This window comes from Pteropus medius, unplaced genomic scaffold, assembly GCF_902729225.1.
Source record: "Pteropus medius unplaced genomic scaffold, Ma_sr-lr_union100, whole genome shotgun sequence".
Taxonomy (NCBI): Eukaryota; Metazoa; Chordata; class Mammalia; order Chiroptera; family Pteropodidae; genus Pteropus; species Pteropus medius.
In genome coordinates this window covers 189,031-215,588 of record NW_024351730.1, presented here as the reverse complement: position 1 = coordinate 215,588, position 26,558 = coordinate 189,031, and the positions used below count along the sequence as shown (strand labels likewise).

The window sequence follows — 26,558 nt, the reverse complement described above, 5'->3', positions numbered from 1 at the left end:
CCTTCTTGGGTATGAAGTGGTATCTCAGTGTGGTTTTGTTTTGCATTTCCCTAGTGATTCATTTATATTAGGCATTTTTGCATGTGCTTACTGACCATTTGTATATCTTTTTTGGAGAAATGTCTATTAATAACTTTCACCCATTTTTTAAGCAAATTCTCATTTTATTCAGTTATGTAAGAGTTCTCTATATATTCTGGATGCAACTCCCTTATCAGGTATATGATTTGCAAATAATTTTTCATATTCAGTGGGTTGCTTTTTCACTTTCTTGATAGTATCCTTTGATGCACAAAAGTTAACTTTGATAAAGCCCAATTTGTTGATTTCTTTTTTTGTCACTGGTGCTCTCGGTATTATACCTAAGAAGCTACTGCCTAATATGAAGTTATTAAGATTTATTTTTGTGTTTTCTTCTATAAGTGTCATAGCTTTAGCTCTTATATCTATGATCCATTTTGAGTTAATTTTTATATGGCATGAGGGGTCCAAGTTCATACTTTTGTATGTGGAGACACACTTATTCTAGTACCATTTGTTGAAAAGACTATTTTATCTCATCTTTTTAATAGTTTTAATTTCCAATTAGGAAATATGTCTATGCAAAATCCATGCATCACTTAATTTCTAAACTCATTTTCATCATGCTTATTTTCAGTATCTACCAGAATTATCTGTCATCTCATGACCTGAATTTAAATAGTCATAGTTTTAGTTTGCTTGACTTCTGAAAGATCTCCAGGAAGTAAGCTGTATTTGCTTTTTTAAAAAATCATGATTCCTGGTCTAGTAATATTGGTTATTCTTAGGGACAAAAATGTGTAACTATTTACATATTTAATTTTTAGTACTAGTTAACTCTTTATGATGTTATTTAGTCCTATTGTTTTGTTTATAATTAAACCATTTTTTAAAGTGCAAAGATGTTGGTAGAACCTTTCGCTTTTATCCAATGGTGACTTTATTAGTACTAGAGCATGGATTCTCCACCTAGCTTCTGAGTTTACGTTTTTAGACAAAATTTACATAACAGAAGACATTTGTGATGAAATTGTACTGTGTTAATTTAGTTAAGAAGGAGCTAAATCAAGATTTCCAGAAATTCACTTCCCTACATAGTTACAAGTTAGCATGGGCCACAAGAGACATTTTGTGCAAGACTTAAAAGATAGCAGCAGTGAAACAACAGCTATCTTTTTTTTCTTTAAACAGCTTCATTAAGACATAATTCACATATCATACAACTCACAGTTATCATCTTTTATACTCAAAGGATCAATGCAAGGCACCAGGTATTTGTGCAGTTCGTACACATTGTCACTGACTTTGTTACTCACTTTGGTGAGGTATGAGGCAGCAGCTGGGTCCACAGCAACTGCATTCTATTGGATATCCTCCTACAGCTTCTCCAATTCTGATTCCTGGGTCAGGTGTACATTAGCTTCATAATGAAGGATATACTTCTCTTGCAGGTCACCTACATCACCTACATTAGAGGTTTAGAAGTGGTAAGAAACCAAGGCAGGTTCCAGCTTGTCTTCTCTGCCTCACTTCATGTCCATCTTTCCTTATGTACTTCCTACTTGCCATACTAGCATCAGGCCCAGCACCACACACAGAAGCAAAAGCCATGCATAAGCTGTTTAACCAGTTTCCACAATTATGTGAAGTCAAATCCCTATAACTAATACTATATCATTCCCAATGGCATTGTTTCTCTGATCAAATCCTATTACAGCTTACACACAATCTTTGAGAAGCCTTCCTATGGAGACTCAGCTGATCTATACAGCATTCATCTCTAATTCAGAAATGTTTGGAGGGTATTTCGTTCAAGCATCTCTTTGTAAGCTTTTATTTCTTACAACATTCAGCTCAAGGTTGTCACTTGGATCTTCCTCCATATTCAGCTTTGGTATATTAGGTGAACATCAAATTAGATGAAATGGCTGGGAGATAAAGAATAAACTTTTAGATCTACTGAATACGGAAGCACAATGTACAATACTGGCTAGGCTTGCAATTCAGCCCCTTAGGGTGATAGAATTAATTTAAGAGGTATGATGTGCTACTGTAAAAGGAATGAAAATTAAAATATGGTTAAAATTTGGAATATCTGATTTTGAAAATGTATATTGTGGAGGTGTCACTCCTACCTTAATGTATAATGGTATAGGTACAATGTTTAAATGGAAATTTCTCCCCTGATGGGTAAAATTTAAAAAGGAATAATATAGACTCCAACTCTTTGACCAGTATTAGTTTGAGATGCAAAATGGGAGCCTTTAGAGTTACCTAAGCCAGGCCTTGCCTGCTGCTATTGTGAAATTGGGCCCTTCATTTTAACCAACTGCTAGGGATATCAGGCAATTTGCCTTGTTCACTAATCACAGTTCCAGAATCAAGGGTCATGGTTCAGTAAATGGTAAAAATTCTTATGAAAGAATATAAGACAACTTGGTCCAAGAGGCTAAATTATAGACTGTGTTCCTGGCAGTGATAGAAGAACTAAATACAAATGCCCTGCTCTTTGACTCTCAGGTTGTTACCAATGGATTTGCAATTTGATCTGGCAAGCAGGCCATAGATAATTGGATGATAAAAGGGGTACTGCTCTTTGGAAATATTTCCATAAATTCTAAGGGCAAACCAAAATGGGATATGCCGATGCTCACCAAAGAAACCTTATGCAAGGAATCAACAAGTTGATACCTTAGTTTGATTTCTTTAAGTGGTAACCTGTGTCCTTGAAATGAGTTGACATGGGGGAATTCAAGCCATGCAGCAATGGACCTAATGTAAAATATAACAGTGGCCCTCATTAAAGCTCAAACTCTTAATAATAATTATTTTGTTTGCTATCCGAAAAGGCATAGTCTGCAATTAGCCCTGGGAAGTATTCCCAAGGGAGAAAGTCCAGCCCATAGCTGGCAAGTAAATAATATTGACTCTTTGTCTATTGCTCCAGGGGAACTTAGATATTGACAGAACTTGATACATATTTTTGGTTTGGCTTTGCATATCCAGTGACTGAAGCTAATACTTTTAATACTATCAAAGAGCTGGAACAAAAATATTGTACCAGTTTGGCCTTTCTAGTTACATTTCTTTGGATCAAATCACTGTCTTTAGGCTAAAGTTCTTGCATGGCACTGACCCCTGATTAAGGCATGAAACATTGATTAATAGTGTTGTTTAGTAACCATGAGTGTGAGGAGTTTTGGGGTGGTTGTGGTTTGTACCACTTTGTCAACATTAATATTAATGAAATCAATTATGGGCTCCAGAGGCTGATAATCTAAAACAAGATACTGTGTCCATTAATTTGAATCTAATGCAAGAAGTCCAAGAACATTGACAGGGTAAATTATCCCTCCCCCTACCTTTTCATATTGGAGCTCACTGCAAACGTTTGTAGACGTTTAACTACTACTAGTAGTGGATGTTTAGTTCCCAGTGGCCAGGAGAACTCCCTTTTCTCTACTTAACCAATCTGACCCCCCTACAATTAGAAATGGACTGAAAGGGAAGTCCAACCATGTCTCTTCTGGCTACCAGCCATATGGACTAAACTAGTTTTACACCTGGCCTTAGCTCTGCTGTTGAGATTGGTTATGTAGCCGGAATATGTTCTATATGACCAGGAAAATACAAAAAGAAACTACAACCAAGACTCCATTGTGGACTTTTTGCTTCCAAGGCATTCTGTGCACACGTCAGTGTTTCCTGATTTCAGAGAGAAACTGCATCTGGTCTCAACCTTTGTAAAGGGCGGACCCCTTACAGTGAGGCAGCCTTTGCTGTGATGCAATCCTTACTTTAATGCCATCGATATATTCTTTTCCTGTAATAAACTATAAATTTGTAAGCATTGTCATTTTGAGTCCTATGAGTCTTCTTTAAGAAGTTTAACTACTACTGCTAGTGGATGTTTAGATATTACACATTAACTAAAAGTATCTAAGAGCTTGCAAATTAGATTATCATTAGGGTCTCTGTTTAAGAGGAAATAAATGACAAAAGAATGTAATATTACCTAATTTAGGAGAAAAAATAATAAGCAGAATATTTCAACTGCAGAATCTCACTACTTAAAAAGAGAGTCAAAACTGACTTCTCCAATTTTAATTAGAACTATCCTGAACACATAGGAGTTTATTTGAAATTAAAATACCTGGCTAAAAACTTTCAGCTGCTATGATATCACAGTATGGCTGGCCAAGAGTATGGGCCAAGTCCAACAAATAATTTTGTGATATTTAAACATATAATCCTAGAATTTCCCTTAACTCCAAGTTAAGGGCATCATGATCCATGAATAAATGAGACAGGAAATTTAAGAGAGATATACATGAATAAATTGGTATGTTTGGTGAACTACTTCGTAGCATATGAATTGAAATGGGAAAAGGCTGGAAACAGAAACCTCACATAGAACAATTTTCAGTTCTTAAATACAAGTTATCTAGGGCTAGGGCAAAAGTTTTGAGAGAGAATGAGATCAGTTGGATCCAGCAAATAATAACGAAAAAGATGGCATTTGGCAATATTTTGAAAGCATAGTGTGAAAACAAAGAAGTCTTACCCTAAAAATATAGAAATCAAGGTATTTGTATTTGAACCAGAGATAAAATCTAAGGTTTCTGAACAGAATAATACATGGGTGGAGGCCTGCTTTTTCTACTGGAAGACTGACCCTACGTACATAATTTAGGACTAGAGAGAATTTTCAACAATTAAATCATGGAACTACTGAATAATAGAAGGCCAAAGACAGACACTGTGGTTATTTAATGACTGAATAAACATGACAGACGCAGAACACACAGTTCTTGGCTTTGATAAATAGTTCTCCACCCAAATACTGGAAATCACATATGCAGCAACTGACATTAAATTATGGATGACTCTGTCCACCAATAACTTGTAAGCAGAGCAGATTGATCATCAGGGACACTTCAAAGTAAAACCTAATAGTCAGAGCCAGCAATAACTGAGCATTTTCAATGTGCCGACTCTAATGCTCTGTTAGTATAGTGTGTAATTCTCACAATAATACAATAGATAAAATTATTACCTTTTTATTAATAAAAAAATTGAGGAACATGAAGTGACTCCAGCTTTTTGACTTCAGAGCCAGAGCTTTTAATCAATACCTTCTAAAGCTCTACTCTCCACAGGCCATTGTTTAATAACCTGTGCAGAGTGTCTAGTGGAAGTAATGGGGAAAGACTTTCTGAAAACAAAAATGTAGCTCATTGGGAAAAAAATAGTGTAGATGATAGAGACTTTGTTCATCCCTCTTGCGACCAAATTAAAGTTGTAAAAGAAACACAGAGCAAGAAGCAAGCAAAGTCGCCTGAGATCTAGATGAACAGAAGCCCTCAACTAGGGAGAGAAATAGGAAATCGCCCTGCAACTGCAGAAGGTAGGACGGGGTGAGGACGCAAGGCTGCTGGGTCCACAGTGGCTGAGTGGAACAGAGGCCATAGCAGCATCAGTCAGGAGGTACAGGCAAATATTAAAGGGGCCGTGTCCACAAGCAGACTTTTGCTGTGACGGATCTGCTCGCTCTGAGCACCAGCTCCAGGTCGGCTGCTCAGGAGGCACCAGCGACTTATGGGGGACACTGAATTGTGGGAGCAAGGGCCAGAGGCAAGGCTCTCTCTCAGACAGAGTACCAGAGGTATCCATTGTTCCTCTGTTGAGTCCTCCCTCCTCCCAGAGTATAGACTCAGTGTACCCATAGCCTAGATGCCATCAAACTGGATAACAGAGATCATTCCACCCAGAGGATTCACTGAAACTCCACCTCTGCCAACTCATGGCCCCACCCAAGCCACATTCAGGTGTGTCCTTGGCGCCCCTTGCTGAGCAGTGCCTAAACTCACACTGATGGCAGGCAGCTGGCCTCGGTTTCTGGCGTGGCCTTTGAGACGACTATAAGTACAGCATCTGTAGATTGCTTGCTGAATCTTAACAGATGGCCCCAGAGGGGTACAGGCTAGGGCTAAACTTCACCTGCAGCTGAATCTCTCTCAGGACTGTGCCATTGGACACCTACTACACAGAGCTGCACTATTAAGACTGGGAGACTGAGAAGCTTTGCTTAGTACACAGAAACAGACACAGAAAGGCAGCCAAAAATGGGAAGACAAAGTAGAAACCGCATGAGAGAACAGAACAGAAATCCAGAAATAATAGATTCAAGCAATCTAACAGATGCAGAGTTTAAAACACTGGTATATTATAAAGATGTTCAATAAAATTAGGGGAAGAGTAGATGAACTCAATGATAACTTTAACAAAGAGATAAAAAAATAAAAAATAGAAATAGAAATTATAAAAGAGAACCAGTCAGAAGTGAAGAACACATTGTCTGAGATGAAGAATATATTAGAGGGAATCAACAGAGTGGATAAAGAAGAGGATTAAACCACCAATATAGAGGATGAGGAAATGAAAAATACTCAATCAGAAGAGCAAGAAAAAAGAAACCTAGATTATAATAATAATTTAAGATGCCTATGGGACACTACTAAATATAAAAATATCCATGTCATACGAGTACCGGAAAAAAAAAAAAGTTGAAGAGCCATTTGAAGAAATAATGATGGAAAACTGCCCTAACCTGGTGAAGGAAATGTGCGTAAAACCCCAATATGCTCAGGGAATCCCAAAAACCATGAACCCAAAGAGGCCCACACCAAGATACATCATAATTAAAATGCCAAAGATTAAATACAAAGAGAATCTTAAAAGCGGTAAGAGAAACACAGTTAGTTACCTACAAAGGAGCACCTATAAGCCTGGCAGCTGATTTCTCAAAAGAAACTATGCAACACAGAAAGACTTGGCACAAAATATTTGACGTGATGAAGACCCAGGATCTACAACCAAGAATACTTTATCCAGCAAAGCTATCATTTAGAGTCGAAAGACAGATGAAGAGCTTCCCAGACAAAAATAAGCTAAAGGAATTCATCACCACCAAGCCAGTATTACAGGAAATGTTGGAGGAACTTCTTTAAGAAGAAAAACATGTATTAAAAACAGGAATAAAGAATGGTAACAACTACATTCCTATCAACAAGTACTTCAAATGGAAAAGAATTAAGTGCTCCAACCAAAAGAGAGAGTGGCTGAATGCATAAGAAAACAAGACCCCTACATATGCTGCCTACAAGAGATTCACTTCAGATTAAAAGACACACATGGACTAAAAGGAAGGAAATGGATAAAGATATTGCCTTGATGGTCCTAGAGGGTATTGCATTGAATGAAATGGGTCAGATAGAGAAAGACAGATATCTCATGATTTCATGTACATGTGGAATCTAAACGACAAAATCAACAAGAACAACAACAAAAGCAGAAATAAACTCACAGATGCAGAGAACATTTAGAGAGATATTAGATGGAAGGGAGATGGGGGGAAAAAGAGGGCAAATGGATTGAGAGGCGCAGGTAGATAGTTGAAGAGCAGACATTAGGATGTAGAGAATAGCATAGGGAAGATGGTTAATATGTGGAGGGAGGAGGGGTTCTAGATTTGGTGGGATTTGCAGGTTGTGTGATCAATATGCTGTACAGCTGAGGCTGGTATGTTGTATGCCAACTATAATTGAAAAAACTCATTGTATTGTACAATGTAAATGCAGGCAACTAATTGTCTATTAATTTTCAATAAAGATGATGAAAAAATTACCATATGCTTCCTAGTGTGCTAGAGATTTTAACAGATGCCCATTTCCCTTCAATAAAGCAAAACAATCCCTACTTACACAAATTTTGAGATGTTGTGCAACACAAAACAATGCAAAACAAAACAGATTTAACTGTGTGATAAAGAGGTGATTCTTTGCCTTTACCTTCTTTAATCCAAAATGTAAACATTTATTCATATGCTGAGAGGAAAAAGTAGCAAAAGATCCACTAAATTGATATTATGTAAGGTAGACTTTTTTTCAAATGCAACAAGCATCTAAGACTTTTTTTTCAACATTTCTTTATTGAAATATAATAGACAATTAGTGCTTGTATTTACATTGTATAATTCAATTAGGGTTTTTTTTTTCATTTACAGTTGGCATACAATAATATACCAGTTTCAGTTGTATAGCAAGGTGATCAGAGATCCACATAACTCTCAAAGTGATCACCCCACTAAATCTAATACCCCTCTTCCCCCTTACATATTTATACAAAATTATTAACCATCTTCCCCATGCTGCACTCTACATCTCCATGTCTATTTTGCACTATCCATTTGTACCTCTTAATCCGTTTGCCTTTTTTTGTCCCTCTCAACCTCTAATTTCATCCAACATCTCTCTAAATATTCTCTGAGTCCATTTCCGCTTTTGTTGTTGATGTTGATTTTGTTGTTTAGATTCCACATGTATGTGAAATCATGAGATATTTGTCTTTTTCTATCTGACTCATTTCATTCAACGCAATATCCTCTAGGGCCATCAAGGCAATATCTTTATCCATTTCCTTCTTTTTAGTCTGTGTGTATCTTAATCTGAAGTGATTCTCTTGTAGGCAGCATGTGTAGGGGGCTTGTTTTCTTATCCATTCAGCCACTCTCTCTTTTGGTTGGAGCATTTAATTCTTTTCCATTTGAGGTACTTGTTGATAGGAACGTAGTTATTACCATTCCTTATTCCTGTTTTGATACATTTTTTTTCTTCTTAAAGAAGTTCCTCCAACATTTCCTATAATACTGGCTTGGTGGTGATGAACTCTTTTAGCTTATTTTTGTCTGGGAAGCTCTTCATCTGTCCTTCAACTCTAAATGATAGCTTTGCTGGATAAAGTATTCTTGGTTGTAGATCCTGGGTCTTCATCATGCCAAGCGTTTCTGCCCTGCATAGTTTCTTTTGAAAAATCATCTGCCAATCTTATGGGTGCTCTCTTGTAAGTAACTAACTGCGCTTCTCTTGCTGCTTTTAAGAGTCTCTCTTTGTATTTAACCTTTGGCATTTTAATTATGACGTATTTTGGTGTGGGCCTCTTTGGGTTCCTGGTTTCAGGGCATCTCTGAGCATCCTGGAGTTTTATGTCTATTTCCTTTACTAGGTTAGAGAAGTTTTCCATCATTATTTCTTCAAATAGCTCTTCAACATCTCGTTTCCTTTCAGGTACCCCCATGACACAGATATTTTTACCTTTAATAGTGACCCATAGGCTCCTTAAATTATTATTATAGTCTTGGCTTCTTTTTTCTTGCTATTCTGATTGAGTGTCCTTGCCTTTCCCATCCTATATATAGGTCATTTGATCCTCTTCTTTATTCACTTTGTTTATTCCTTGTTTATTCCATTTAATATACTTCTCATCTCAGATAATGTGTTCTTCATTTCTGACTGGTTCCCTTTTATAATTTCCAATTCCATTTTTATTTTATTTTTTTATCTCTTTGTTGATGTTCTCACTAAATTCATCTACATTTCCCCTAAATTCATTGAGCATCTTTATACCCAGTGTTTTGAACTCTTGCTGTCGGTTTGATTGCTTGACTCCATTATTTCTGGATCTCTGTTCTGTTCTCTCATGGGATTTCTACTTCTTTGTCTTCTCATTTTGGCTGCCTTTCTATGTCTGTTTCTCTGTACTAAGCAAAGCTTCTCAATCTCCCAGTCTTATTAGTGCAGCTTTGTGTAGTAGGTGTCCAGTGGCACAGTCCTGAGAGGGGTTCAGCTGCAAGTGAAGTTTAGCCGCAGGCTGTTCCCCTCTGGGGCCACCTGTTAAGATTCAGCAAGAAATCCACAGATGCTGTGCTAATAGTTGCCTCAGAAGGCCACGCCAGAAACTGAGGCCAGCTACTATCAGTGTGAGTCCAGGCGCTGCTCAGCAAAGGGCACCTGAGTCACCAAGGACACGCCTGGATATAGCTTGTGTGGGGCCTTGAGTTGGGGAGACTGAGTTTCAGGGACACCTCTGGGCAGAGTGACCTCTGTTATCCAGTTTGATGACGTCTCCGCTATGGTTTTGCTGCATCTGCACACTAGGAGGGGAAGGGCTCAACCGAAGAACAATGGATATCTTCAGCACTTCTGTCTGGGAAAGATCCTCACCTCCAGCACTCACTCTGACAACTTAGTGTCCCCCTGTAAGTCCTTGGCACCTCCTGGAGCAGCCGACCCGGCACTGGTGCTCAGAGTGAATGAGTCCGTCAGCGCGAAATTCGCCCCTGATACGGCCCCTTTAAGGGGTGTCTGCCACTATGACAGTCTCTGTCTCACTCAACCGCTGGGGACCTGAAAGCACGTCCTCATGCTGTCTTACCTTCCGTCCTTGCAGGGTGATTTCTTAGATTTCTCTCTAGTTGTATGGCTTGTTCATCTAGATCCCAGGTGATTTTTCCTTCCTGTTTGCTCCTTGTTTTTGTCACAACTTTGATTTGGTCACCAGAGAAATGAACATCTATCATCTATCTCTATCATCTACACCATTCTTTTTCCACCCCCAGCAGCTTTATTTTTAATAGACTAATCTGGAAACCCAAAGGTTAGTGGATTAACAAATTGTGGTATATCCACAATGGAATGCTACACAGCAATAAAACGGTGTGGACCATTGATAAATGAAACAGGGATAAATCTCAAATTAAGTATGCAGAGTGAAAGAAGCTAGACAAACAGAAGTACTTTTCTTTTTTTTTTTTACAACTTACACATACTTTACTTGATTGAAAGCATTCTTTGAAAAGGAGTACATATTGTATGAATCCATTTATATAAAAGTATAGAAAATGCAAAATTATCTATATAGAAACTAAGATCATTAATTACCTAGAGTCCGGGATGAACATGAGGGAGGAATAACAAAAGCAACACTTAGGTGTGATAAATTATTTTTTGTTGTTGTTGTGTTGACAGTTTCATGGATGTATCCATATGTTAATACTAATCAAATTGTAATCTTTACAAACGTGGTTTAAGTTAATTTTACTTCACTAAGATTGTTTTAAAAAAAATCCCTGATCTTTTGCACAAGGTATAGAGACTTCTTAGGGAAAAATTAGTATAGTTTTAGTGAACCTCATTTCATACAACAGATTTATAAAAACCTGTATGAAGCTACATGTGGATAAATAAGGTAACTTTTTTTGATGTATATACATTTCTATGAGATTTTGTACATGTTTAAATTCTTTTTTTTTAAGTTTATTGGGGTAACATTGGTTAATTATGTAATTTTCAGGTGTACATTATGATTTGATATCTATATATTCTATCGTGTGATTACCACCCAGAGTTCAGTTTCCTTCAGCTACCATATATTTGATCCCCTTTACCCACTTCACCCTCCCCAACCCCCCTATATTTGACCCTCTTTACCCTATCTACCTCTTCCATCCTTCCCCATCCCCTACCCTCTGGTAACCACTAGTCCAATGTCCACGTCCCTGAGTCTCTGTTTGTCCTGTTCTTTAGGTTTTTGTTGCTTTTAGGTTTATATCCCACATATAAGTGATATCATGTGATTTTCAATTTTTTCAGTCTGCTTGATTTGCTTAACATGATTATCTCGAGGTCTATCCATGTTGTTGTCACAAATGGCAGTACTTCATCTCTTCTAATGGCTGAGTAATATTCCATTGTATATATATACCACAGCTTCTTTAGCCAATCATCTATCATAGGACACTTTGGTTGCTTCCATGTCCTGGCCACTGTGAATAGTGCTGCTATGAATATTGGTGTGCAAATATCTTTTCGTATATGGGTTTTCAAGTCTTTGGGGTAAATACCCAGTAGAGGGATTGCTGGATCATATGGTAGATCAATTCTTAGTATTTTGGACTCTTGATTCTGTTCCACTGGTCTGTGTGTCTGTTTTGCTGCCAATACCATGCCATTTTGATTACTGTCACTTTCTAGTATAATTTGAAGTCGGGCAGAGTGATGCCTCTGCCTCGTTCTTTTTCTCAGGATGGCTTTGGCAATTTGGGGTCTTTTGCGCTTTCATACAAATCTTATGATTTTTTGTTCTATTTCTTTATAAAATGCTGATGGGATTTTGATGAGGATTGCATTAAATCTGTAGAATGCTTTAGGTAATATGGTCATTTTAACTATGTTGATTCTTCCAATCCAAGAACACGGAATATCTTTCCATTTCTTTGTATCTTTTTTGATTTCTTTTAATAAGGTCTTGTAGTTTTCATTATATAGGTCCTTCACATGTTTCGTTACATTTATTCATAGGTATTTTATTCTTTTTGTTGCAATTGCAAAAGGAATTATTTTTTCCACTTCTTTCTCTGACACTTCGTTATTAGAGTATAGGAATACTATGAATTTTTGCACATTGGTTTTGTATCCAGAGACTTACTGTATTTGCTTATTGTTTCTAGTAGTGTTCTTGTGGAGTCTTTAGGGTTTTCTGTATAGAGAATCATGTCATCTGCAAATAGTGACTTCTTTGTTTCTTATTTGGATGCCTTTTATATCTTTCTCTTGCCTGATTGCACTCGCCAGGACCTCCAATGTCATATTGAATAACAGTGGCGATAGTGGACAGCCTTGTATGATCCTTTGTATTTCTGTGACATCGGTCGTAATTTCCCTTCTCTTATCCCTGATTATGTTTGTGCTTCTTCTCTTTTTTCTTTAGTGAGTCTAGCCAGGGTTTTGTCAATGTTATTAACCTTCTCAAAGAACCAGCTCTTTGTTGTGTTTATTTTTCTATTGTTTTTGTTGTTTTCAATTTCATTTATTTTTGCTCTAATTTTGATTATTTCTTTCCTTCTGCTGACTTTAGACTTCATTTGTTCTTCCTTTTCTAGTTTTTTAAGATGAAGTGTTAAGTTGTTTATTTGGGCTCGTTCTTGTTTTTGGAGATAGGCCTGTAATGATATGATCTTTCCTCTTATGACCACTTTTGCTGTGTTCCAAAAGTTTTGATATGTTGTACTATCATTATCATTCGTTTCTATGTATCTCTTCATCTCTCTTCTTCTTCTCTGACCCAGTTATTCTTCAGTAGCATGTTGTTTAATTTCCATGTATTTGTGGTTCTTCCCGCTTTCTTTTTTTGCAGTTGATCTCTAGTTTCAAAGTATTATGATTGGTATGATCTCTAGTTTCAAAGTAATATGGTTGGTATGGTTTCAACCCTCTTATATTTGTTGAGGCTATCTCTGTGTCCCAGTATGTGGTCAATTCTTAAGAATGTTTCATGTGCACTAGAGAAGAATGTATAAGCAGCTGTTTTGGGATGGCAGGCTCTGTAAATGTCAATTATGTCCAGTTGGTCTAATGTGTCATTTAAGGCTGTTATTTCCTTATTGATTTTCTATTTGGATGATCTGTCCATATCTGACAGTGGGGTATTTAGGTCCACTACTACGATAGTGTTTTGGTCAGCTTCTCCCTTTAGTTCTGTTAGTAATTGCTTTACATATTTCAGGGCTCCCTGATTGGGAGGATAGATATTAATAATTGTCGTGTCTTTTGGTGCATGATTCCCTTTATCATTATGAAGTGTCCCTCAGTACCTTTCTTTACCTTTTTTATCTTGAAGTCTATTTCGTCTGATATTAGTACCGCTACTCCTGCTTTTCTCTGAATATCATTGCTTGGAATATTATTTTCCACCTTTTCACTTTGAGTCTATATTTGTCTTTGGAGCTGAGATGTGACTCCTGGAGGCAGCATATGGTTGGGTTTTGTTTTTTGAACCAGTCCGCAACTCTGCGCCTTTTTATTGGTGAGTTCAGTCCATTTACATTAGGGGTGATTATTGAATTATGAGGTCTTCTTATAGCCATTTTATCTTTTGCTTTCTGGTAGCTTCGTGTTTCCATTGCTTCCTTGTCCTTGTGTTTCTGTTTTCTTTATTTTGGTTGGCTTTTGTGGGTTTTGCCTCTAGTTCTTGTTTTATGTTATATACTTCAGTTCTGAATCTTTGGTGTGTGGTTACCATTATGACTACATAAAGGATAGTTATATATATACAGTCGTCCATTTTCTTCAGGTTATGCCTTATCTCCTTTCCCCTTTGCGAATATGAATCTTTGAATCCTCCCTTTTTCAGTCATTGTTATCTCATTTTGTCCCTATGTATGCTGAATATTTGTTACTATCTTGCTACAGCAATTCTCTTCTTCTTATTTAAGCTTATAATACACTGTTTTTAGTAAGGGTTGCACTCCTCTGCTTCTATTTGCCTGATAGCCCCTTACCTCTAATTAATTTTGTTTTGATATTTCGTTTTAGATGAGCTGACACCTTTTAGTATTGCCTGTAGTGCAGGCCTCGTAGTGGAGAATTCCCTCAATTTTTGTATCTCTGGGAAGGTCTTAATTTCTCCTTCATATCTAAAGGAGAGCTTAGCTGGATACATTATTCTAGACTGGTTGTTCTTTCACTTAATAGTTTAAATATTTGATTCCATTCCTTTCTGGCTTGCAAGGTTTGCACTGAGAAGTCCAATGATATTCTAATGGGTTTTCCTTTATATGTTACTGTCTTTTCCTTGGCTGCCCTGAGAATTCTGTCTTTGTCATTGATTTTTGATGACTTTAATACAATGTGTCCTGGTGTGGTCTTTTTGGGTTGATATATTTGGGTGTTCTTTTGACTTCTTGAATTCCAAGCTCCAGCTCATTCCTTATATTTGAGAAATTCTCATCCACTACTTGCCTGAAAATTCTATTCCCTGCTCCTTTTCTTCACCTTTGATAATGCCCATTATTCTTATGTTTCTTCTCTTGATGGTATCGGCTAGTTCTTGAATTTCTCTTTCATTCTTTTTCATTCTTCGGTTTCTCTCTTCTTCCTTCTGATTTATTTCTAGATTTCTGTCTTCGATATCACTGATTCTTTCCTCCATTTTGTCGACTCTGTTTCTCAAGCTTGCTATTTCATTTTTCGACTCTTGCAGTGTGTTCTTCATCTCCAGACGTTCTATTTAGTTCCTTTTGAGGGTTTCAATCTCCTTGTTCTGCTCATCTAAGTGTTTTTTTCAATTCCTGAAACTGTTGATATGACTCGTTTCGGAATTCACTGAGTTTTTCAGAAGTACCACCATGTATTCGCTGTCATTTAAGTCGCATATTTCTATGTAAGCTTATTTTCTGGAGATTTTTCTCTTTTTTTCTGAGATGCTTTGTCATCTTGGTTGTTTCTGGTGTTAAATGGACTATTTCTCTGCCTGGGCATTAATGTAAGTATATTCTGTTGTTTTCCAGAAAGATTTATTATATAAGGTCTCTGTTTAACATGCTGCAAAGAAGGCACTTTTCTTTTGGTTTCCAGTAGGTGGCATCTAAGCCTCTTGGTTCCCTGCTTTATATAAAGCCTAAATGTCTTTTTTATTTTCTTGTAGATATTTAATAACACTTGCTACTCTATTTCAGTTCCTGTCAGTGTTAGCAACCGTTTCGGTAGCGTTTGCTCAGATTCCTCTGGGGCTCCGCATACTGAGGGTATGCGGAGAGGTGCCCTCTGGGTTGGGGGTTGAGGGCTGTGCCTCGGCCTCAGTTTTGTAACCTGGGCCGAGAAAAATCAACTGTTGTTTCTTTGTAATCCCGTCCCACTTCTCTGCTTTCTACCCTGATGGCTGGGCCTGGTGCCGGCACTAGAAGTTCTAGTACTTCCAGGAAGGCAGATCAGGGAAGTCACTAAACCTTCTCCCCTTCCCCTCCTCCTGCAGGGAGCTCCAGAAGCTGTGAGAGGTAGGTTTAGTCTTGGCAGCTTTTGCTAAGATTCCTCTGGGGCTCCACGGTGTTCAGTCTCAGAGGATATGTGGGGAGGGGCCCTCTGTGTTGGGGATTGGGGTCTGCAGCTCAGCCTTGGATTTGGAACTGGGGATGGTAAAAATCATCTGTTATTTCTCTGCTGTCTCATCCCACTTCTCTGCTTTCTGCCCTGATGACTGGGCCCGGCTACTGGTTACTAGAAGTTCTAGCACTTCCAGGCAGGCTGATCAGGGCAGTCATTGCACCTTCACTCCTCCCCCTCCTCCTGCAAGGAGCTCTGGAAGCTGCAAGAGGCAGGTCCGAGTCTACCGCTGGACATCCGGGGTTCTGAGTTGTAGTAGCTCTTATGCACAGATCCCATGCTCAGACATGCTGGAGTGCAGTTTTGGTGGTTTTTTTGTTTTTGAGTTTTAGATATTCAGCTTATTGTTGTTTCAGGGGGAGAGATCTGAGGACATCTCTCACTCCACCATGTTTCCTCACTGGACCTAGATTCTTATAACCATCACCAAATATAGGTTACAAAACAATTCAACACCTGAAGGAATTCCCTCCTGGTGCCCTCCTTTTGTCTTTAGACCTTTTTCCATACCTATTCTTGGCAGTCACTGTGTGGATTATATCTGTTCCTATATTTATGCTTTTTTCAGAATGTCATATAAATTGAATCATACAGTATGTAACCTTTTGATACTGGATTCTTTCACTCAACACAATGCATTTGAGATTTGTGTGTATCAACTGTTGTGTATCAATAATCTATTCCTGTTCATTGCTGTGTATTTCACTGTGTTGATGAACCATAGTTTATTTATCCATTTATCTTTTAAAGAATATTTAGATACTTTCCAGTTTGGGACAATTATGTATAATAATAATAATAATAATAATAGTAACAGAGAATTATTTTACATTAAAAACATTTTTGCAGTGTAAATAATCAGTATTTCTTTTAATACTTTCGTAAAATTTAGTCTTTAGTATATGTAACTTCCTTCAAGTGGGGCACCTTCATGTGAGTAGTGCTATGAATGCCTAATAAATATCTACTTCATATGGCAAGAAGGAAATTATTGGCAGTATTGTTATGGTAAATGTTTAACAACTATCTGGGGGAAGTGGAGGGTGTAGCCCTTGATTTATAGCATTTGCCAATTTCCATGGTGTAACTAGTCCTACTGTGCCAATTTCAAGCTACCAATGTGATATCACTGAACTTGAAGTTGGGAAGAGATAGGCACAATTGGCTCTCATTAGGATAGAGCAAGTATAAGTGGGCTCCAGCACACCACTAATTATTGATAATGTAAGTTTAATAGGTACATGGAAAGAATTGTATTTGTTGCAACATGGACCTTCTGAAGAACTGTTGAGAACTTCTAAAACTTCTGATTCAGTTAGTGATCTTTAGACATAATGTAATATCTTGAACTCTTGCTTATTAGAATAATCAACAATAAACTCTTCATAAAGGAGTAAAAAACAAGGTTAAATTTTAAAATATCATGCATTGATATGAAAAACACCTAAAAATAAACATGTTGTTGAGAAAATATAAATTATGGATCAATTTTTATAAAAGTAAAGAGAAAAATATAATAAATGATAATAATCCAGTTTCAAAAACGATCAATACATGGTCAGTCTGTATTGATAATGGTCCATCTTCTTTCATCTGTATCACCATCCATTTTCCTTTTTCTGATTATTTTGAAGCAAATTCCAAACATTATATTTACTCTATAATACTTTGTCTCTAAAAGTACTCTATTTTTAAGCTAGCCACAATAGCATTACCATACAGAAAAAATTAATAGACAGTGTTTAATATCGGCAAAGATCCAATTAGTGTTCACATCTTCCCAATTGTCTTATGACTTACAGTTTTTTCAAATAGGGATCCAAATAAAGTCTACAAACTGTGGTTGGGTAAATTGATTTTTTTACAAAAGGTTTTTATGCCAAAAAAACCCTTTCTTTAGTATTAAAGTTTTCAAATTAACATAGAGGAAATAGTATAACAAAACTTAGCTTCAACAATATAACATATATGGCCACTTCCACAACCCCTACTACTAGAAGATTTGAGGCAAATCCTAAGACTCTTATTTCATCTGTAAATACATTACTATGTACCTTTAAAAGATAATATTTTTAATTTAACAAATGGAGTTTCTTTTGACTGCTTGAACTAGAAATAATATATAGCTGGTGTGGGTATGCATTGAATGTGCATTTGTGCACGTGTGGTGATGGAGCAGTTGTCTAGGGCCTGCTATACCATTGGCTTTTGGGAAACTTTTTACCATTCCAAAGAGTAAAAATGCAGGCTGCCTCACAACTCAGCTGACACCTCACTCTCTTAGGTTTACCTACTCCCTCTCATGTCTCTTTTACTATTCCCTAGCAGCTTCAGGTCAATGGCAACTTTTAGACTGGAGGCAATCACCAATTCTCAATTTATTGAAGCAGGATATGGTTCAGAGGGTTCAAGCAACCCTACTTTTATGAATTATTCTTTTGGTGACTCCCACCCTAGTCTTGGGGAAAGGGAAAATTCCCTACCCTCCTTCATAGCATAAGGCGAGAGAATACCCTCTCTCTAGAACACTGCATTCGCCCCCAAAAGGTAACTTTCACTTGTTCCTATCTTCCCGTTATATGAAGAGGATAATGGTGGTGGTAGCACTGATTTTCTTACCTGGTACCTCTCAGTAGGCCAAGTGGAAAAGGGAGAAACTCCAAAAGCCCGTGCTTCTTCAAATATACAATGGGTTAGGGGAAGGAAGTTTAGTACCAGGTATTCTTAGCTATGGGGAGGGAAGTTTAGCACCAGGTATTCTTAGCTGTGGGTTCCAAAACAGGATCCTATTTCACTTACAATGAAACAATTTCTGAGATAGACAATGATATGAGCTGGACTCCTTTTAAACTGTTTCATATAATCAGAAGAGCTGCCCCTTTCTCTCATGAGATCACAAGCAGATGTTGAGCCCGTATGCAGTCTATAGGATGCTTGATTGGGATTGCAGGACCAACCCAATCACGGTAGTTCACTCACAGGGCTGGCAAGTTGGTGCAGGTTGCCTGTTGGAGGCTTTTGTTCCTTTCCACATGGGCCTCTTAGAACTGCCCAAGTGAAGTGGTATGGAGACTAATTCCCCTAGAGCAAGCAATCCAAGAGAATGAGGTGGAAAGCTGCAATCACTGCCTTTATGGCTTAGTCTCAGAAATCATACACCTTCAGCTGTACTCTTCAGCAGCAGTTCCCAACCCTTTTTGGCACCAGGGACTGGTGCTCCTATGAGAATCTAATGTCTGATGATCTGAGGTGGAGCTGAGGCGGTGATGCTAGCGCTGGGAAGCGGCTGCAAATACAGATGAAACCTTGCTCGCTCTCCCACCGCTCACCTCCTGCTGTGCGGTCTGGTTCCCAACAGGTCACTGACATTACCAGTCTGAGGCCTGAGGGGTGGGGACCTCTGTTCTACAGGTCCAACAGAGTAGCTGTGATTCAAAGGGCGGGAGGAGAGTGATTCTAGAGACAAGTATCATTGGGGGTTAGCCTGGAAGCTAGCTACCAGAGATCTTAACATCTTGATTTTCCTGATTTTCTTTTATATTCCTTTATAAATCAAGTACTGATACTTTTCCAAAAACGTGTATGTCTATTTTTGTACCATACTGATCTCTTAAGCACAGATGTGTTCTCAAACAGATACATGCACATGGGTGCACCCAAGCATACAAGACTTTGTTCCACACATTAAAGACCCTCTGCTACAGGGTGAGCCCACGAACTTTCATTAGGGCACAAAATTCTACCTCAAATTCTTTGAATTTGAGTAAACAGTTTAAGATTGCAGATTAAGCTTGACTTCTATCTACTTTTAATCTGTTAATTAACTAGGAAACACTTTTTACCAGAAACCTTTCATTTTTTTCTAGAAAATTTTACCTGTATTAAATAGCCATTTTAATTAAAAAGCTCTTGCAGATTAATTTTCTGAAGGTGACTCAGCTAGTTGAGATGATTAACCAGATAGCTGAGACAGAGTAAGAAAGTTTCTTACAGCTTTCTCCCTTTCCTGCAGGACAGGCAAAGAGGCACCTTTGTTATATCCTTGTTTGGAACTCACCTTTACCCTTTTAATTAGAATCTGTCAGCTCACGGACTTTAAGAAAACAATAGAGTAGCTCTAAATTTTGCCAAACAGGGAAATTTCCCAGGACCCAAATGCTTAGCAGGGAGACCGAGGCCAGAATGGGAGAGTAGGAAGGATTAACTTGGTCTAAAAAGTGAGATTCTTACCCAAGTAGTATCCTTATCCTAGCTCCTAAGGTCAAAGTAAGAAAGGCTTGGGCGGGCTGCCTAACACCACCTTCCCTTCCCCGTTACACGCCACCTCCTGACCCAGCAAGTCATCTTTGGTGACATCTTCTTTACTACTCCACTTGAACTTAACTTTAGCCAGTTTTCCGGACGCAAATATGTTATCCTCGATGTCCAATTTTCACCGGGACTGAGTAATCAAAACAATCTCTACAGTGGCACCCTGTCTCAACAGACATCAACCTGCGCGTACCTCTATCTCTACTCCCGCTATTCTAAAGACTTCGGACGAAGAAAGGAATCAGCTTAGTTAAGTGGAGAGGCAATTGTCCACCACATACCAAGCAGAGGCTACGCGAAACAGTTCAACAGACGCGGGGCCTCGCCCTTACCACATCACAGCGTTAAACCCTATTCTTCCCAACCGGAATTACAACCCCCGCGCTCCGCCCCACGAATACCACGACGCTCACTCCCGCTGGACTCGTGCTCGTCCCGCCTACCCGGACACAGTGGGCAGGCGCGGAGCTTGCGCATGCGCCGCAGACCAGCCGCTGGGGTCTCAGGCCGCTGCCATCTGTTGCGTTGTCGCCCGCGCAAGCGGGAAGATCCGGGTCTCGTGGCTCAGTGACGTGGTCAATCGAACCAAAACAAGGGGGAGGAAGCCGGTGGCCAGGAGCAGCAGCGGCGATCCAAGCACCTGCAGCTTTCCGGAAGCTCCAGGCGGTTTTTCTGCCGAGCCTTTGTCTCGACCCCTATCCTGTCCGCCCCGTCGGTTGTTGTATGGGCGGGTGAGTGTCTTCCCCTCCTACGGCCGTTTACCGGCCCACCTACCCTCACCCCGGTTTTTCCTGGGGCTCCTCAGGCTCTCGGGGATTGCGGCGGCTGCGGCAGAGCGGGGCTGCTCTTTGGGTTCGGCGGTTACCCGGTTGGGCTGTCTGGCGACTGCACGGGGGGAAGCCTGCTGCTGCCTGGCCTACTTCCTCCGGCGAAGAGCGAGGTAGAGAGCCTGCAATTGGGCTTTCTCTGCAGGAAACTAGAGTCGGGGCTTGGCAGGAAAGTGGACAGTAGCCCGGGGTAGTTCTATTTTTATGGTAAGACAGTTAACACGGGTGGAGGCTATAATGGAGTAAAAAAGAAGAAACAGTCGTAGCTGGAAGGAGAAACCCACAAATCCTGAAATCCACACTCTGTCATTTACCTCTGTCCGTCAGCTCTTGCCAGGTTTGATGAAGTTGCTAGGATGCGTCCTTTGTGATTGACAAGAAAGGAAAGTTGCCATCCAGAAAGCGAGAGCTTTTTATCTTTTATTATGCTGCGAATTTAGAGAATTCCCTTTTTTTCTATTTGTTGAGCAAGTTGAACTGACAGTAAAGAGGAAGCACCCTTTATTGGAACAGGAAACGTGCGATAAACTGGTTACCAGAGTTCCTGAAGTCCCATGCTACCGTTTAAAGCCAAAGTTTTCCAAACTAGCTGTTTCTATGTGTGTTAGGATTTTAGCCAAGATGACGTTTGTTAGCTGTAGAGAGTCAATAGGATATTTTCAGTTGTCCTACTTTGCAAAATCGAAGATGGGGCCTTAATGCAAAAATGTCTTGGATTTGCGTCAAGTGTGTTGGATGAACCCTAAGCACGTACGTAATACCAGTGTTTATTGAAGAGAGACTTTTGTTTTTGTATGTTGTCGGAAATCGTTGGCAGCTCTGCCTATAGTAACTTGAGACCATGTAGACCTACCTTTCAGGTGTTTTAGTCTTGAGACCGTTGGGAAGCATTCTCGCTGCCCAGTTCTGTGGAGGTTGCCCAAAGCTTCTGTCCCTTCTGCCTCAAGTGACAGGCGATGCAGATTCCTCTGTTATAGCCCGTTCTGAGGCCTGCTACGCTTTGCGTCCCTCGAAGGCACTAAGGAAATCTGAAGACCGAACCTCCTTTTTGTCCTAACTTGGTTTTTAAAAAGAACATTTTTTTCCCCCGGAGAATTCATTTATTGAGGTGTTTCTTTGGTAAGCGGCAAGAAAGAAAAACAGAAGTATGTGCTAATTGATTGTTCTTTATCAAATCCAGTTCTTATGAATTTAGACTACCCCCTTGAAAGTTTTGTTCTTGTGTGGAACATGTTTCTTCTTTGTGGGCAGTTGAGCTTTTTTTTCTTAATCCCACAGTTGGAGTCCTACCGATTTAGACAAATGAAATTGTATTCTTCAAGTTCTTTTTTTTTTTTTACCTTTTATGCTAATCTATAACTGAATATTTTTGTTTATACAAAATAATTTGTGATAATTGGGGGGAAATGTTGATTAAAGCAGATAAGCAAAAAGGAAGAATATAAATCAATATTCTTGCCATTCAGAGATCACCAAAGTGTTAGCAGCAGTTTATATCCTTCCAGACTTCTTTTTGCATTTATGGATTTTTATACAAAAATGGCATCATACTACATATGCTTTTCTGTAACCTGTTTTTTCAGATATGGACTTTTGGACCTTAACTTTAAGGGAATACTTTTTGCCAATCAATAAAAATTGTGGTTTTAAACAATTTCCTCCCAAATAGCTATGATGATATTGTAATATTTAAGAAATTAATATTCATTGCATGGCAAAGTAAAGCTTCTCTTATTTAACTCTTGGGAAAGCAGACACAGAATAGACTGAATTGACAACATGCAAGTTAAAAAAGATTTTGCTAATTTTAGTGATTCGATTTAGGTAGAGGTTTAGTTCTATTCCATAGCTACATTATGCTCCCAATGCTGACCAGCTGTCCAGGCCTGCAGCAGTAAGGTCCTGAAAGATTTTACTTTATGAATCACACTCAATATGCTACATTAACATTGGGTCTTGGATGTTTGCCTCTATAGGCCAGTGCTTTATGGCTGATGCCAAAAGAGAAGGAAACGTCCCCCTCACCTCAACTTCAAAGAATGAGTACACTACAAAGTATCCTAAATGTGTTCATAACCCATTTGGGTTTTTGTTAATCACAGACTTACCTAAAACCTTTAAATCTCGATTTTCATCCTGTATCTCTTGGGTAATTAGTCCCAGGTGTTTACTATTCATTATGTGACTTAGTTCTTTTTCTTGATTTGCTTTAAATTATGATGTTCAATATATATTCTAGATTTGTCCACTTCTTACCGTCTCTACTGCTACCACCTTTGCCAACTATTACCATCTCTTACGTGGGTATTCCTCTTGAATGTATTGTCTGTTTTAGAGCAATTCTTTCTATGGAAGAATGCTAGTTTTCAGCTTCTTTTTATAGGACAATGCCTTGATTCTCTTACTTCAATAATTCTTGATGTTTGGGCCACATTTTACTTTAGACCTGTAGAATTAATCCTTAGGAGGAATGGGTCCCAGGAATCTGCATTTTCAGCAAGTTCTTTAGGTGATTTTAATGCACATCGGAGTTTAAGAATGTCTTAATATTTGAATGACTTTTCTCTGGGAGATTGCTTCTTTATATTGGTAATGATAGCTACCGTTTTGGGGAACACTGTATGTGTCAGGTACTGAACTAAAAAGTTTTTACATGTTTTTCATTTAACTGTAGAGCAACTCACATGTAGGTATTCCTACTCCCATTGTACAAAGGAAAGAACTGAGACAAAGTAAATGACAGAAAGTTGGACTTGAACCTATCTGTTTTCTTAATCGCTATACCCTGTTGCCTCTAAAGTACAATACTTTGGTTTTGGTAGGCCATGGTTTTTGTTAAGGGCAAAGTAGTATTTTCTCTTCATTTCTAATCCTATCCTTAACGAAGTCCATTGTTTTGTTGGTCTTTTTACCTGAAGTTGCGTGACTGGGAGATGACCTCAAGAAACAAACTCTTAGGTCTTTTCGCTTTGTTGTATTGAGTGCTCAGTTTACCAGGCTTAAAGTAAATTTGGAGTATTTCCTCCTTCCTGTGCATTACTTTGCATTCCACGCACCAAAAACCCATCTAACACTTTCTGCGTGCTTGTACAGTCATTTGGATTTTTCCCACATTTTCTCTATTGATTTGGGTGTTTTACTATTTGGACTACCGTTGGATCATTCATAAACTGAATAAATTTCTCACTACAAGATCCCTTTCCAAATGAGTAGGAAAAAAATGTTAAATTTGATGCATTGATTTTTTTTTTTTTTGTAGAGGGACTTAACCCAGAGAAATACAGGTTGTCTTTATTTTCTTTCTACAGAGTCTTTAAACCTAACTATTTGTCTATAGAGGTACAGGTCGCATATGACCTTTACCAGAGTTCTATCTTAACTCACCTTGGGCTTATGTAAATAGCTGTGTGTGACATCATTTTACCTTCCATATTTAATTGTCTGTGGCTATCTACTTTTTTCGATTGGGGGGGTGCCATGAGGTCAGGGATTACCAATGAAGCAATCAGTAGGCTTGTTGATAGAATAAATAAAAGAAGAAAAATCCCAACTTTATTCTGTACTTGTAAAAAACAGTACATTGCTGAAAGGAATTATATATAATAATCTTTTCCCACATAATTAATAAGACTTCGAACAAAAATCTCAATACAAGACAATAAATTGTGTAAATTGGTGATGACAAATAGCGATATATTTGTATATGGGTTATGAAGATTTTGCAGAAAAGTAAGTGCTCCTGACTCTTTATTACACTGTAATTTATATTAGGATTTTTTAAGATTGTAAAACTTCTTAGGCAATTACTACTACAGGCTTATAAGTAAAAGTATTCTTTTGGTATGTGTTTATATGCATATTCATGTTCTGGCTCACAGAACATATACTGACCATATGAATGAATGGTTGTTTCTATAGTTGGGCACATATCAGTAGAAACTGCAGTTAGGTAAAGAACAGTTTAAGCACTTTCAAAGCCATTTTGAAAGAAGGCTGAAAATAATTTGATTCTGAAATTAACAATTATCTGCTTGAATATCAATAATGCATTTACTACTTATGTTTAGCTGACACATCTGCGCTCCAAGTCAGATATTGTTATGCCTAATTTACATTGGAGGAAACAGGCTCTGGTTAGTTAGGTAAGTTGCTCAAGGTAAAGCCACTAGTACTGTTGGGATTCAAACCCAATTGTTCCAAAGCTCATGTACTTTATACTACAACAATGTTGACTAGTCTTTTTGTCTTACAGAATCATGAGAGTTATATTAAGTAAACCTACTTGTTTTAGCTGATAGAATATGCTGGTAGAACTATCTTCGTGAATTGTTTTGTTCTATTTAAACTTGAATTGGATATGTATTTCTAATAGCATCCCCCCCTTTTAAATACAAGACATCCTTGTAGCAAAGCTGCAAAGGATAGTAATATACAGAGCAAACAACAACAATAAAATATAATCCACTCATTCAGAAGTTATCTCTGTGCTTGTATTTCCTTCTGGTCTTTTTTTTTTTTAATTCATCTTTGGTTTAAGTGAGATGTAATACCCACATAAACTTGTATCCTAATTTTTTTGTTTGTTTAACTTAACGAGCTTTTTACTGTGGCCTTAGAAACTTTCTAAACTTGATTTTAACATTTAATAAGATTTTGAATAAGCTGATTTAATTTTGGACATGAATGTAGTTTCCTGTTTTTACTGTTATAAATATTGTGATGAACTATGGCTTTAAATAGTTAACCCAAGCTCTGAAGATTAGAACAACCTGTTTAATTAAAAAACAAGTCATATTTAAGACATTTTAATTATTTGAAATGTAGTGATTTTAATCATAATTCAACAAATATATATAGCATACATATACCTGCAATGCCTAGAAAATTTACATTTAGGTTTTTAATAGAGATTGCCTCTAAGGAGAGTACCTTTAACTTTTGCAGTTTTATTTTATTTTTTTTTAACCTTTTGTGTTTGAATTTTAAAACTATAAATTGTGTATTGCTTTTAAAATTAAATTCAAGTCTGTGGAAACGTGTTTATTTTTTTAAATTAAAACCAATTTTTAGGCGCATAGTAGGGTTTATATTTTGTTTACAACATTTTAAACTTCATTTGCTTTTGTTTTGGAGAAAATTACCTTGTTGCTTATTTTCATACTGAATTTTCATTTTTTAAATTTAGGTCAAAGCACAGATTGAGTCTCAGCTTTGTAAAACTATGGAATGAAGCTGGGTTTTGTTTGACTGCATTCATTGACAAGTATTACAGGTGCAGTGCTTTTAAAATTTAAGTTAATAACAGAAAAATACACACGTTTCCAAAGAGTTGAATTTAATTTTAAAAGCAATGCAGAATTTATAGTTTTAAATTGAGTTCAAGCTTTGTCCCGAGAGGTTATCACAGAAGTCATTTAGCTGTGACATTTATTTTGGCTAATTACATTGGCACATAATTATATCATATGAATTAATTATAATTAATAATTAACTTGATTGCCAAGTAGGTAAGGGCTACTTTTTATTTCTTCTATATCCTCAGAACTCTTCTAATTAATTAGTCCTCTGAGGACTTGTTAGCAATATCCTTTTCAGGAAAGGAGAAGTGAGAGAAGAAGTGGAT

The 26,558-nt window shown here is 37.8% G+C and overlaps 1 protein-coding gene across 2 annotated transcripts in view; it reads left to right on the top strand.

The window, feature by feature from the left end:
* The first annotated feature begins 20,577 nt into the window (after positions 1–20,577).
* Positions 20,578–26,558, top strand: part of SMIM14 (small integral membrane protein 14) — a 66,265-nt gene continuing 60,284 nt past the window's right edge. The window contains exon 1 of one of the 2 annotated variants that reach the window (XM_039844991.1): positions 20,578–20,839. The gene's annotated coding sequence lies outside the window, so the exon portion shown is untranslated. The remainder of the gene's footprint in view (positions 20,840–26,558) is intronic. The other variant, XM_039844990.1, reaches the window with a different exon arrangement.